The sequence below is a fragment of the Mytilus galloprovincialis genome, chromosome 4, assembly GCF_965363235.1.
Source record: "Mytilus galloprovincialis chromosome 4, xbMytGall1.hap1.1, whole genome shotgun sequence".
In the NCBI taxonomy this organism is placed as follows: domain Eukaryota; kingdom Metazoa; phylum Mollusca; class Bivalvia; order Mytilida; family Mytilidae; genus Mytilus; species Mytilus galloprovincialis.
In genome coordinates, this window is record NC_134841.1 from 42,184,113 (window position 1) to 42,195,763 (window position 11,651).

General features: G+C 31.7%; 1 protein-coding gene across 2 annotated transcripts in view; it reads right to left on the reverse strand.

Moving 5' to 3' along the window:
- LOC143072180 (adipokinetic hormone/corazonin-related peptide receptor variant I-like) overlaps positions 1-11,651 on the reverse strand; it is a 239,472-nt gene that overhangs the window by 179,841 nt on the left and 47,980 nt on the right. The window lies entirely within an intron of this gene.

Here is an 11,651-nt window from a genome sequence, read left to right on the forward strand (position 1 = left end):
ATATGAACTATTTTATTTCCCTCCATGTTTTGACATTCACCTGAAACTGGAGTTGTGATACAAGCAGGTACCTTAATGCGAGACTGGTGGGCTTAAGTATAATAAGCATCCTTTACTTTTAAGGATGAAACATATATAAAGCTGTTACAATTATTTACATATACGTTTGATCTTAACTTTACTAATGATCTGTCAAATATAGAAGGTGTTGTCGTATAGCTAAATCTTGTTATATTCTGTTACTGCTATATGACAGAAATCAGCGGTTCTCATCAGGCAATTTGAGAACATTATTTTATCCTATTGACAGTACAATAAGGGCATACATCGAGCAGGATTTGTACTTTAACGATTCCCACTTCTACATCAACAGCGTCAATACAAGACTTAATTTGAAAATAATTACATATTTGTTTGAATGTTCGTATACAGACTGAGATACATATATATGATATAAAAGAATTTTATTACATAGACAATAATAGTGCATTGACTTGACATATCAACGATATAAGGATGAGGCTTAGAATCGGGGAAATTCGAGGCTGTGAGGAGCTATTTCCCCGTTTCGGGCCGAATCCTTATATCGTTGATATGTCAAGTCAATGCACTATTATTGTCTTTATACTGCAATCTAAAAAAAACATTTTCAATTGTTGTTTAATGCATTAAGGTTATTTATTTGATTTAAATATTTGGGGAAATCCCCTTTAAAAAGGCCTCATATCATGCTCATGGAATAATTTTCAACACGATGAAATTTACATTTACCTGTTGAAACCCACACTGGATGGTGAACGAAATCATTTGAGAATTGACTAAAATATCAACCATAATCATGACAAATTAATGATTTATAGGTTGCAAACAAAAATATTAATAAATGAAATAGGTTTTTTTTCCAATAATTGCACAAGAAACAAGATTGTGTCGTTCCACGCATCGTTGTATGCATTGGAAACAAAAACAGGTTGAAGAGGTCGTATGAATAATTAAATATTATTTCGGCAACTTCGAATTCTATTTAAATATTCATGAGGAAAAGTGATATCGGGTCAGTGACTGTATATGACATAGAAATATACAGTCAATGCATTCTGACTGCTCAAATAGATCGAGTGCAGTATAAATACAGTTTGATATGCATTAAGATGATTGGTTAAATCAAAAGTGCATCTGAGAGATTACTTACTTTAAGACCACAACACATTTTTGTATCTCATTTCGAATGATTAAAACATTTCGCATTTGCAAAGATCGGCAGTAGTTTAAATTCCGATTTATTCTTGTGATTATTTAAACAGAATGGATTGTCATATATAAATCACTTTGCTTAAATTTCTCTCTTTGCACTTATTTTATCTATGATCAGAAGGTCAGAACAGTGTAATTCAATTTCTCTATATTCCCACACTGTTTTGTGTCTGCTGTGAAAATCTCATCTTTTACGAGATAATACGTGATCAGCATTTATATTTATATGAGCGAATTGATGAAGTCTACGATAGGTACATGTAGTTATGGTAAGCATGGAAAAGTAACTGTGTTGATTAAACGTGATATGACATAATGATAAATGACATTGAAAGAGTTAAATAGAATATTTAAAGGAAAAGATGATTTAATTCACTCAAATCTAAATAAGCAGAAATTCAGAGATAAAGTAACAAAAGCGTCACAAAACATGGGCGATGAACGCTGGTGCTCCCGAAAGACAAGCTGTCATTATTTCACACTGTCCATCCGCTTGTTTACTCTCAGAATAAAAGTATTTAAATATTCATGTTATTTGCAGTGTGTTATGAATTATAATTCCCTCACAATTTCAAATGATGCTTTTTAGAGAATGACGTCCTTTCCAAACAGTTTGAATAATGCATACAAATTATTGAAAAATATAGATATTTTTGTAGGATATTTTAAAAAATTGAGATTTTTTTAAACCGGAAAAAACCGAGGAGTTTCAGATTAGTCAGGTAAAGATAAAAATGTGCAACTGATCATCCTGAATTCCAAGAGTGCTGAGTTCAGTTGAAGGATCATATAACTCCTAGATTCCATGGAAGGAGCATGTGACTCCTTGGTTTCATGATAGGCGTGTGTGACTCCTGGATTCCATGGTAGGAGTATGTGACTCCTTGGTTTCTTTATAGGCATGTATGACTCCTTGATTCCATGGAAGAAGCATGTGATTCCTTGGTTTCATGATAGGCGTGTTTGATTCCTGGATTCAATGGTAGGAGCATGTGACTCCTTGGTTTCTTTATAGGCGTGTATGACGCCTTGATTCCATGGAAGAGCATGTGACTCCTTGGTTTCATAATAGGCGTGTGTGACTCCTGGATTCAATAGTGGGAGCATGTTACTCCTAGAGTCCGTGGTACATGCATCTGACTCCGTAGGAACATGTGTCTCTTATATTCTTGGTAGATTTAACCAATGGATTCCATGGTGGAAGCATGCGACTCCTTGGTTTCAATATAGAGTATATACATGTTGTTACTCATTTATTCCATATGTTAGAAGCATGTGACTCTTGTATTCCATGGTGGAATGTGACTCTTTTGGATTCCATGTTATAAACATGTAATCCTGAACTTCATGATACGAGCATGTTCCCTGGTAGACGCATGTTCATAGTAGGATCGCGTAATTCCTGTTTACCATGGTAGAAGCATGTTCATTGTTGGATCATGTGACTCCTGTATACAGTTTATCATATTAGAAGCATGTCCATGATTGGAGCATGTCCATGATAGGAGCATGTCCATAGTAGGTTTCATGTGACTATGTACTATATGTAAAAAGCATGCCAAGGGTAGTGACTCCTGTGTACCATGGTAGATGCATGTGAAATTAGTTTCTAAGGTACCATATAAGCTCTTTTAAAATATTGTTTTTTCTGTAACCACCATTTCCTTTCGTTTGCATTTTACAATCTCGTGTATTTGGTTTACATAAATCAGTCAATGAACCGGGAAGGTGCGGGCATAACTGCATCATGTTCAACTGATTTATAAACGAGAAATGATTACAAACTATCTCATCTGAAATGAGATAGTGCTACCTGAAACAAACTAATTATTTTTTGCTTTATGAGTCTTTCGGAAACATTAATAATTTCTTATGCAATACATGTCAAAAGACGACGATGAAATTGTAGCGGCTGAAGTAAGAACAGACATTTATTACTATCTTGTTATTTTAGTTAAATCAACGAAGGAAGAAAAAACAATGATTTATTTCTTCATAATGGTTTTAAATACAGTGTGTGATTAATAGAGTATAAGAACGATACCCAGTACAGTGAAGGTGCTTCTAAATCAGTTTTAATTCTTCTGTCCAATAAAAACCGGACGGGGTTAAACCAAAGATTTCAAAATTGTTATTACTGCTTATCCGCTAGGCACGCGACATTAAAAAGAAGTAAGAACAAACTCTGGTCTGCTCTAATTCCGAAAAATGTGTCCGATTAGGATGGCATGTCTTCCTCCGGATCGTTACCTTGTGAACTAGCACGTTCATAATCTGGCTGAGCGTCCTGGTATAGTACAAAGCAGGATATATTTCCATATTAATATAAAGACGTCTAAACGTTCAACAGCCATCCATCAGCATCATCTCTTTAATTGATATCCAACAAATTAAACATACTGGTGTTTTAGTTACTGATCAGCTGTAGAGAAAGAGGCACCTCATGTACAGTGCATATACATATGATATTTTTGAATTTAAAATTGGAAAGCACGAGTATTTAGTTTTAGATATTGACTGACACAGTATATCACGATCGTGTTTGCTGATTTGTGTTTGAGATTATGTGACCTTAATCCCGTCCTCTTTGTGCCGAATGTAACCTTTATTCAGTCCTCTTTGCCTCTAATGTGACCTACAATTTAGACTTATCACTTACATGAGCAATACGACGTGGAGGGAATTATGATTTCCCGCGCTTCTCCTTACAAGATTGTCAGGCCCTTGATAACGAAGAAATGACTATTACTTTAATAAGATTAATATTGTCTTAACCTCTTCAATCAACTTGCATAATGAGCAATAATATATATAGTTCTTTTATTTCGTACGTCTTTAAAACGTCTACTAGTTAAATCAGTCAGACTTGTAATAGTTCCCTAGGGTGAATCCAAATACGAACTATACAAACTGGAGTTATTCTCTCATAGACAAAATTTTCAACAGACTAATTTCTTAGAATTACCTTATAAATGTACGATCTTACACGATTCAGGAAGAAATGCATAAAACGAAAACAAAACACATTTGACGACTTGGTCAGACCAAAAAATATTCTTGTAACACTAATATGAAGATTCATTTATTGGACAAAACGGATGGTTTCTTTCAGTTTATGTCTTTATTTGTGCATTGCCCACACGATCATTTTCTTCGTTAATTCAATTTATGCAATGCTGAAAAATTACAAATGTCGAAATATAAATCATTTTTTGTATGTAGAGGCAGTCAATTTGTTTTATATATCATTAACGTAGGCAAATGTTACTTAATATCCTCATTCTTTAAAAAGTAAAATTTCAGCGGTCGGTTGTTGTAATTAAGTTATGAATATGAAAATATCCGAAATATGAAGTAACAAGAGAGAATAATGCCTAATTAACCTACTGAACTTGCAGCAGTGGGACTTTCTTAATTTTATATAATATTAATCGTAATCTTAAACTATAATATAAAAATCATTAAAGGTACAAGACTTGTAATTTGTCAAACCAAATTATGGAATCATCATAGTTGGAAGGACAAATAGAGGTCAAAGTTGAAAAGCAAATACGACTTAGGAATTATAATCCTTGGTGTAGAAAAAATACACATATTGTGTATGGTTAGACATTTAGATCGATAAATGCGTAAGCTTTGTTGGTGAATTTCTGTTTGTTTTTGTTCGTCCTTTTCTTACACAGCGAACATGATCCGTGTGTTTGGAAATATTGTTTGTTTTCAAAGCAAAATATTCCAAATTTTCTTATTCGATGTGCGTATTTTTAATTTATACCAGCAAAAAAGTGGAAAGTAATAATATATGTTACCGTCTAAATCGAATATTTGTAGAGGTAGTGATAATATGCAGATTCAAAATACATGTATTAATGCAATAAATGGGAGCTTATTGGTAAGGAATTTGTTGACAACATATACTATGCTATTGTAAGATGGAAATCTAAAATATGTTCGCTCTGTATAATGCAAAGCAATTCCGTATGCTACAATTCCTTAAATTCCGGTTTCTAGTGCAAGGGATAGAACGGAATTATTATAATTATTTTTTTTTTTATTTGCGAACAATGTTTAACACATTTACGAAGATATGGAATTGCAAATTTGTAGTTACGTATAAAAGGCATGCGTCCGAAGTGTTTTTTCTAAACTTACCTTTACCAGCAATGCTAAAATATGCATATTTAAAAGTCAAGGTTCAATAAGAACCAAAACAGTTGAAAAGTTATACTAAAAAGGACCATACTAAAAAGGACCTTAAAAAGTATAGTTTAATCAATGTAAGTCTAACTTTTCCCGAGGGAGTTACCTTCGTCGCAAGAAAATGGCTTCTTCTCAAGTGTGACGTTATGGTCGTCTGATACCGATATATTGCAGTTATCACATACACAACACACAGATAAAAGTCACTGTCCTTCACGTTGTACATATCCGGCAAAGAATATTTAGTGAGCTATATTCGAACATATAAAGTAAATCTGGCAAATAAAGTGTAAATACGTTAACGGTCATGTAAAGTATGACCAATGACCGAAAAACAAATAAATACAACAATACAAAACGCAATAAACAGAATCTATAATGACAAATCGATGACACAGTGAAAATAAGCTTAGCCAATCTGGTACATGTACGGAAATGAACATCATAAAACATATCCATTACACCGAACTCAGTTATTTTGGTTATAAAAAGGATATAAAATAATTCGTTTTCCAAGTTCATTTATTATTTTACTACAGACATCAGGCATGAGATAAATAGCAAGATCAAGTTTGCTCCAGATCGAATACTTCTGCTTTATAGCTATAATTACTGTTGTAATAAAGTTCATTCATAACATGTAAAGTGTAAATCTTCACAAGAAACAAATTTGGAAACCTCTGGTCAGAACAACCGCACCCATTAACAGCTGATTAAGCAAACTGATTATATCTTCATATCTATTTGTATAACTTGTACATCTATCGAAACGGCGTGTATTTTCAATGTAATAATTATAACACAAAACTATTTTTCAGTTACTGTACAACAAGCGGCTAATCAGAATGAAATGTATTGTAGTAGCGACACACTATTTCAGACGGTGATTTTAAAGGTTAAACTTCATTTATACTGTTTCGATTATTTATTTTATTAACTATTTCTCAATAATTTGAACGAAATTTTATTCAAATCCTCATTTCGAAAGCTTTCGTATATATATATATATGTAGGACTCGGAGGTGCGATGGGGACGATGAAGTGCGATGGTCACGCTGAAGTGCGATGATCCACGCCGAAGTACGATGGTCCTTTCGCTGAAGTGCGATGGTTTGGCTTGACGTTCGAATATTGTGACGTTTTATAATACAACGTTTTTTTTTAAAATACAACATTGATTTGCAAGCAGGATGATATGATTTTGTAGATGAAGGTTTCATGCTCACAAAGGAAATGAAAGGAAAAAGAAAAAAACGAACGATTTAAGTCCCAAACTGATTTGAGCATAACATGTCGATGTTACAAAAATATTTTTAACCATGCCAGGCAGCAAAATAAGGGGAGCAACGGGCTGAAAGATGAATTTGGTCAGCGAATGGGTTATCCTATGTTCGGAATAATGTCGCACGATAATGATTCAACTGAAATAAAGTATACTGATATAATTTTAAATATTGATGTTAAATTATCATTAAGTAACAAAGCTACACGTGATTTATGTGGACAATTTAATAAAAAAAAATAAATAATTGAGAGTATTAGCAATGTTTTTGTTAATGTTGTTTAATCTCGAGATAAATCCTGATTTGTAAAACCACCGTCGCTCTAGTCTTTTTTATTACCGTTACAGTGATTATTGCCTGAAACAAAGTAGGCCGAAATTACCCTGACTGCTCCCTACGTGTACTTCCTAAAATAATAAATAGGAATAATTGTTGTTATCAATTTCTAAGTTTTGTCATAACATAAACCCTGCTTAGTGTTACCGTATAGACATACACGCTCATTTTTTTTTTGTTCAGTTCACCCTTCAGCATCTTAGATCTGACTCTATATTCCTGCGTGATAATCGAAAAATTGGCAAATTTAAAATTACATTAACAAAAATCAAAATTAAAATCTTTCGTTTGACTTGAACGGAAATTAAAAGATCTTCCAAACGCGAGGCTACATTGTAGCAGCTATTTTTGTAAAATCTAATTAATTTGATTTCATTTTACATGTTCGTAATTAAACTTTTATTTTTTACTCAATGTGACAGGAAGACCATCGTACTACAGCGTAACCACCACCGCACTTCAGCGTAGATATCAACAAGTTAACGTCATAATGTCACCATCGCACTTCAGCGTGTTAACCATCGCACTTCAGCGTATACCATCGCACTTCAGCGTGACCATCGCAGTTCGGAGTACCATCGCGGTTCCGAGTCCTACATACATGTATATGTTAATTAAGGTCGAGTTTCATTACAAGAGAACCTGATACGGTTTCATATTCCGGATTTTCAAAATCGTAACGCTAAACTAAACACGAGTTTTGTTAAAGAAATCCGGTTTTAGATTCTGTGTTTGATTTCAATTGGAGATAAAAAAAAAAAAAAAAAAAAAACATACAAACTTATATCAAATTAATGAAATACGGATATTGCATTCAAGTAATCCTGACTGTGTTTATTTTTCTTTTCGATGATTTAAATTTTATACCAAATTGTAGTATTAATTTCATTGCTACCGGTAGAACAAAATATGGGGAAAAACATATTTTGAAGGTTATGTTAATAAAGATGCATACTACAGAACAAGACAGGAATTTGCTTTAAAAAATCGACGTTTTATGAATCTGAGAAAATCCGGTTTTGGTTTTTTGTAAAATATCGCGTTGGTTTTCAAACCCAGGTCCGGGTTCTTTGTAATCAAACACAACCTTAATTCAAGTATTAATGCATTAATTTTATATGTTATTAATATTAATATAATCTTAATTCTTTTAACACCTGATCTATTATATACATATTTATGTATGGAATATGAAATTGAGAATAAAAATTTGGAATGTGTCAAAGAGACAACAACCCGACTAAAGATTATAATACCTATTTTAGGGAATATTAAGCTGTTTTAATAACGAATAGAATCTTAAGGCAGTATTTAATTTTCCTTTTTGTAGGCGCATGTTTGTTTGTAATCACTCATTTAAACAATGATTGTACTGGAAATTAATAGTTTGAAGGATATGTCTATCATCCTGTCCTTCCGTTCCTTTTAGCTGAAAAATTACAATTTTCTGCGGGATAGGAAGTTATTCCCGCTTCTTGAGTAAACTGTTACTAAGAATAGCATACGGACCATCATTTGTGAACAATTAAATATTTAAAAGGTTTTGTTTATATAACATATATATATATGTGATAAGGTCACATTAACCTACTTATTGAAATGTCAGTGTTTAGTATCATACGAATAGTGCCTTCCCATAAAATAGATATTCTGAGGAAAAGGAACGAATTATTATATACTTAATCTAATTAGATTGAATAAAGAGCTTCCCTTTTTTTTTTTTATCGTTTTGCTATACTAAAGAATTGTTTTAATGTGCATTGCTATATAACGATTCCATACGGAGACATTTAAAATACGAGAGATATAATGATAAAAAGCATTCCAGTAAAAACCAGTAAACACAGTGACACATTGAATATTAACAGGAAATGATGATTCAAAAAGGCAAATACTGTTATAAAAATGTAATCCAAGAAGCTATTTACGAAGTTTATGGTTAAAAAAAGTTTTGACTCAAATAGTAAACGGGTTTTTATTGATTTAACTGAACGAGATTAACTAAAATATTGATTGCTTAGTTTAAACATAATTATTATGTTATTTGCTAAATCTATGCAAAAGGGATGAGGTACAAGTAAATCATACTTAACAAGTCTTATATATAATACAATATGAGTACATATACAACTAATGTTATGAGCATGCATGAATTAAATATATTAAACGAAAATGAGTAAAACAAGAAGAGAAAAAGAAGACTCGTAAAGACTGAAAAATCATATTTTTCTGTGATGATTACTTAGGTTTTGATGATGTTCATTCATACCAGTATCAATTAAACTGTTTTAAGGTACAGTATATATTTGCTAAATCTTTTAATAAAACTTGAATAAGAGATTTTTTTAATTCGAAAACCGAAAGACTTCGCCCTCTAACAGATACATGTAAGTACCATAAGAACACAGTTATCTATAAGCCAAATTAATTAAGAACGTTGAGTAAAGTTTCTCTACATGCCGTGTTTTTGGGCAAACGAAAACAAAATGATGAACATCCTCCTAATCAGACCCACATTAACAGAAAAGATCCATTGATATGTTAGCTTTCAAAAAGTCATTGTTTAAAAATAAAGTGGAGTATCACCCCATTCAGTTAAAATGATATTCAGTTTCCTCAGATTGTACAATAAATGTCACATAATTATATACTTTTGATGTATCTTCATCAAAATAAGTTTAATGTTTGTTTTTTTTGGTTTAGTATTATTAGTCAAAAGTAAAATCACAAAAATACTGAACTCAAAGAAAAATTCAAAAAGGAAAGTCCCCAATCAAATGGCAAAATCAAATATTCAAACACATCAAACGAATGGATAACAACTGTCATATTTTTGACTTGGTACTGGCATTTTCTTATGTAGAAAATGGTGGATTGAACCTGGTTTATAGCTAGCTAAACCTCTCACTTGTATGACAGCCAAATGCATTCTTAAAATCGATTTAAAGGTATATGTATTGACAGTATATACCGTTTTTCCTTGCTTATATAATTGATCATTTGTTATCTTCCCTTCATCTATATCTGTAATTTCATTCAAAATGCGACAAATACATGTGATCTTGTATGGAAGTGGAACTATAACTATACGTAAACCTTATAAAATTAATAAAGTCAATATCCGCACTTTAAAATTAAGATATAAAAATACTGCACTTTTACATTTCTTTGCATTCATTGCAACATTATGAACCTCATTAATAGTAATATCTCGTTCTAAATCAAACAAATGATGTTTCCTTAATAATACAATTATCAATTGAGTTTACATTCGAGTTTAATAAACTGTGAATATTGTTTTTCTATTTTCTTAAAAATAGATTTTCAATTGTTAGTTATAGCTCTATCATCTAGAGTAATAGCCTCATTCGGAATAATCACCAGTCTCTCGTTACCCATACCAATTTTAACAGTTTATCGCCAAAACTGTGTTGGATCCTTGTCATTAATGTTAACTATGATCTCTTCCTGGCAGCGCTGCCAGTATCGTCTTAGAAAATTTTGTGCAAGTCTGTCAAAGTGCTTTCAGCGTGAATACTTTTACGTAAGTGTTGTTTTAATGAACTCTTTTTATAAGTTACATATTTATTTTCTGTCGTGTCAATTAAAGCCGAGTCATTAAACTTTTAATCTTAACACATCTTATGATATGCACATTAAATTTGTTTTGATTTATTTATTTTGATACGAACAAATGGCTTCGTTTTTAAACATGAAAACACATAAAAATAAAGAGATATGGTATGATTGTTATTTAGACAACTATCCACCAGAGACAAAATAACGAAGATGTTATTTTTACAACATATCTGAAAAGAATACTGAAATCCGAAAGTGAAATAATAATATTTATAAAAAAAACAATCTGCAAAATATGTTTTACCATAATGGATATGTTATATTACTTTCATGATCAAGTTTATATATATTTTTCTGCTCTCTACTAGATTCGATTTATTTGCACTTTCTAATTTCTTATTGTATAAATCGACATATTCTGCTTAGCGCCTCAGGCGCAAAAAGCAACTGTAAAATATCTGTTATTTCTATAATTGTGTCAGCTGCAAATGAAGCAATATCATTATTTCGAAGCTTGTGAATCTCTATAAGACTATTATCTTGAATAACGTCATTTAAGAAATCATAATACAATGTGCTTAATGTTATCACCAATTGCTTTTTACAACAATGATCCTTAAAGTAAGAATATTACAATCGACACATTGTTGAGATTTTTACTAAGGAGACTGCCAAAATGTAATTATGTAAAAGATCTAAAAGTACATCTAATATAAAATAACCCTGTTTCTAAACCAGACTGCGTGGAATTAATTAAACACGATCACAGTTGCAATAAAACACTACTAATTTCGATCGCTATTATCTTGATATAAGAGAGTCCAAAATAAAAAAGGAAAATCCAAGAATGTCCTTTTTAGAGGTCGAAATTCGCTGTTATTGTGAATATACCTAATTCTGCAATTTCATATGCTAGTATTCTGCTTTTGATTGGTATTTTTTTGCAAACAAACAGAGTTAGAAGAAATTTCTTCTCTGGCAAAGGAAACACATGGAGAA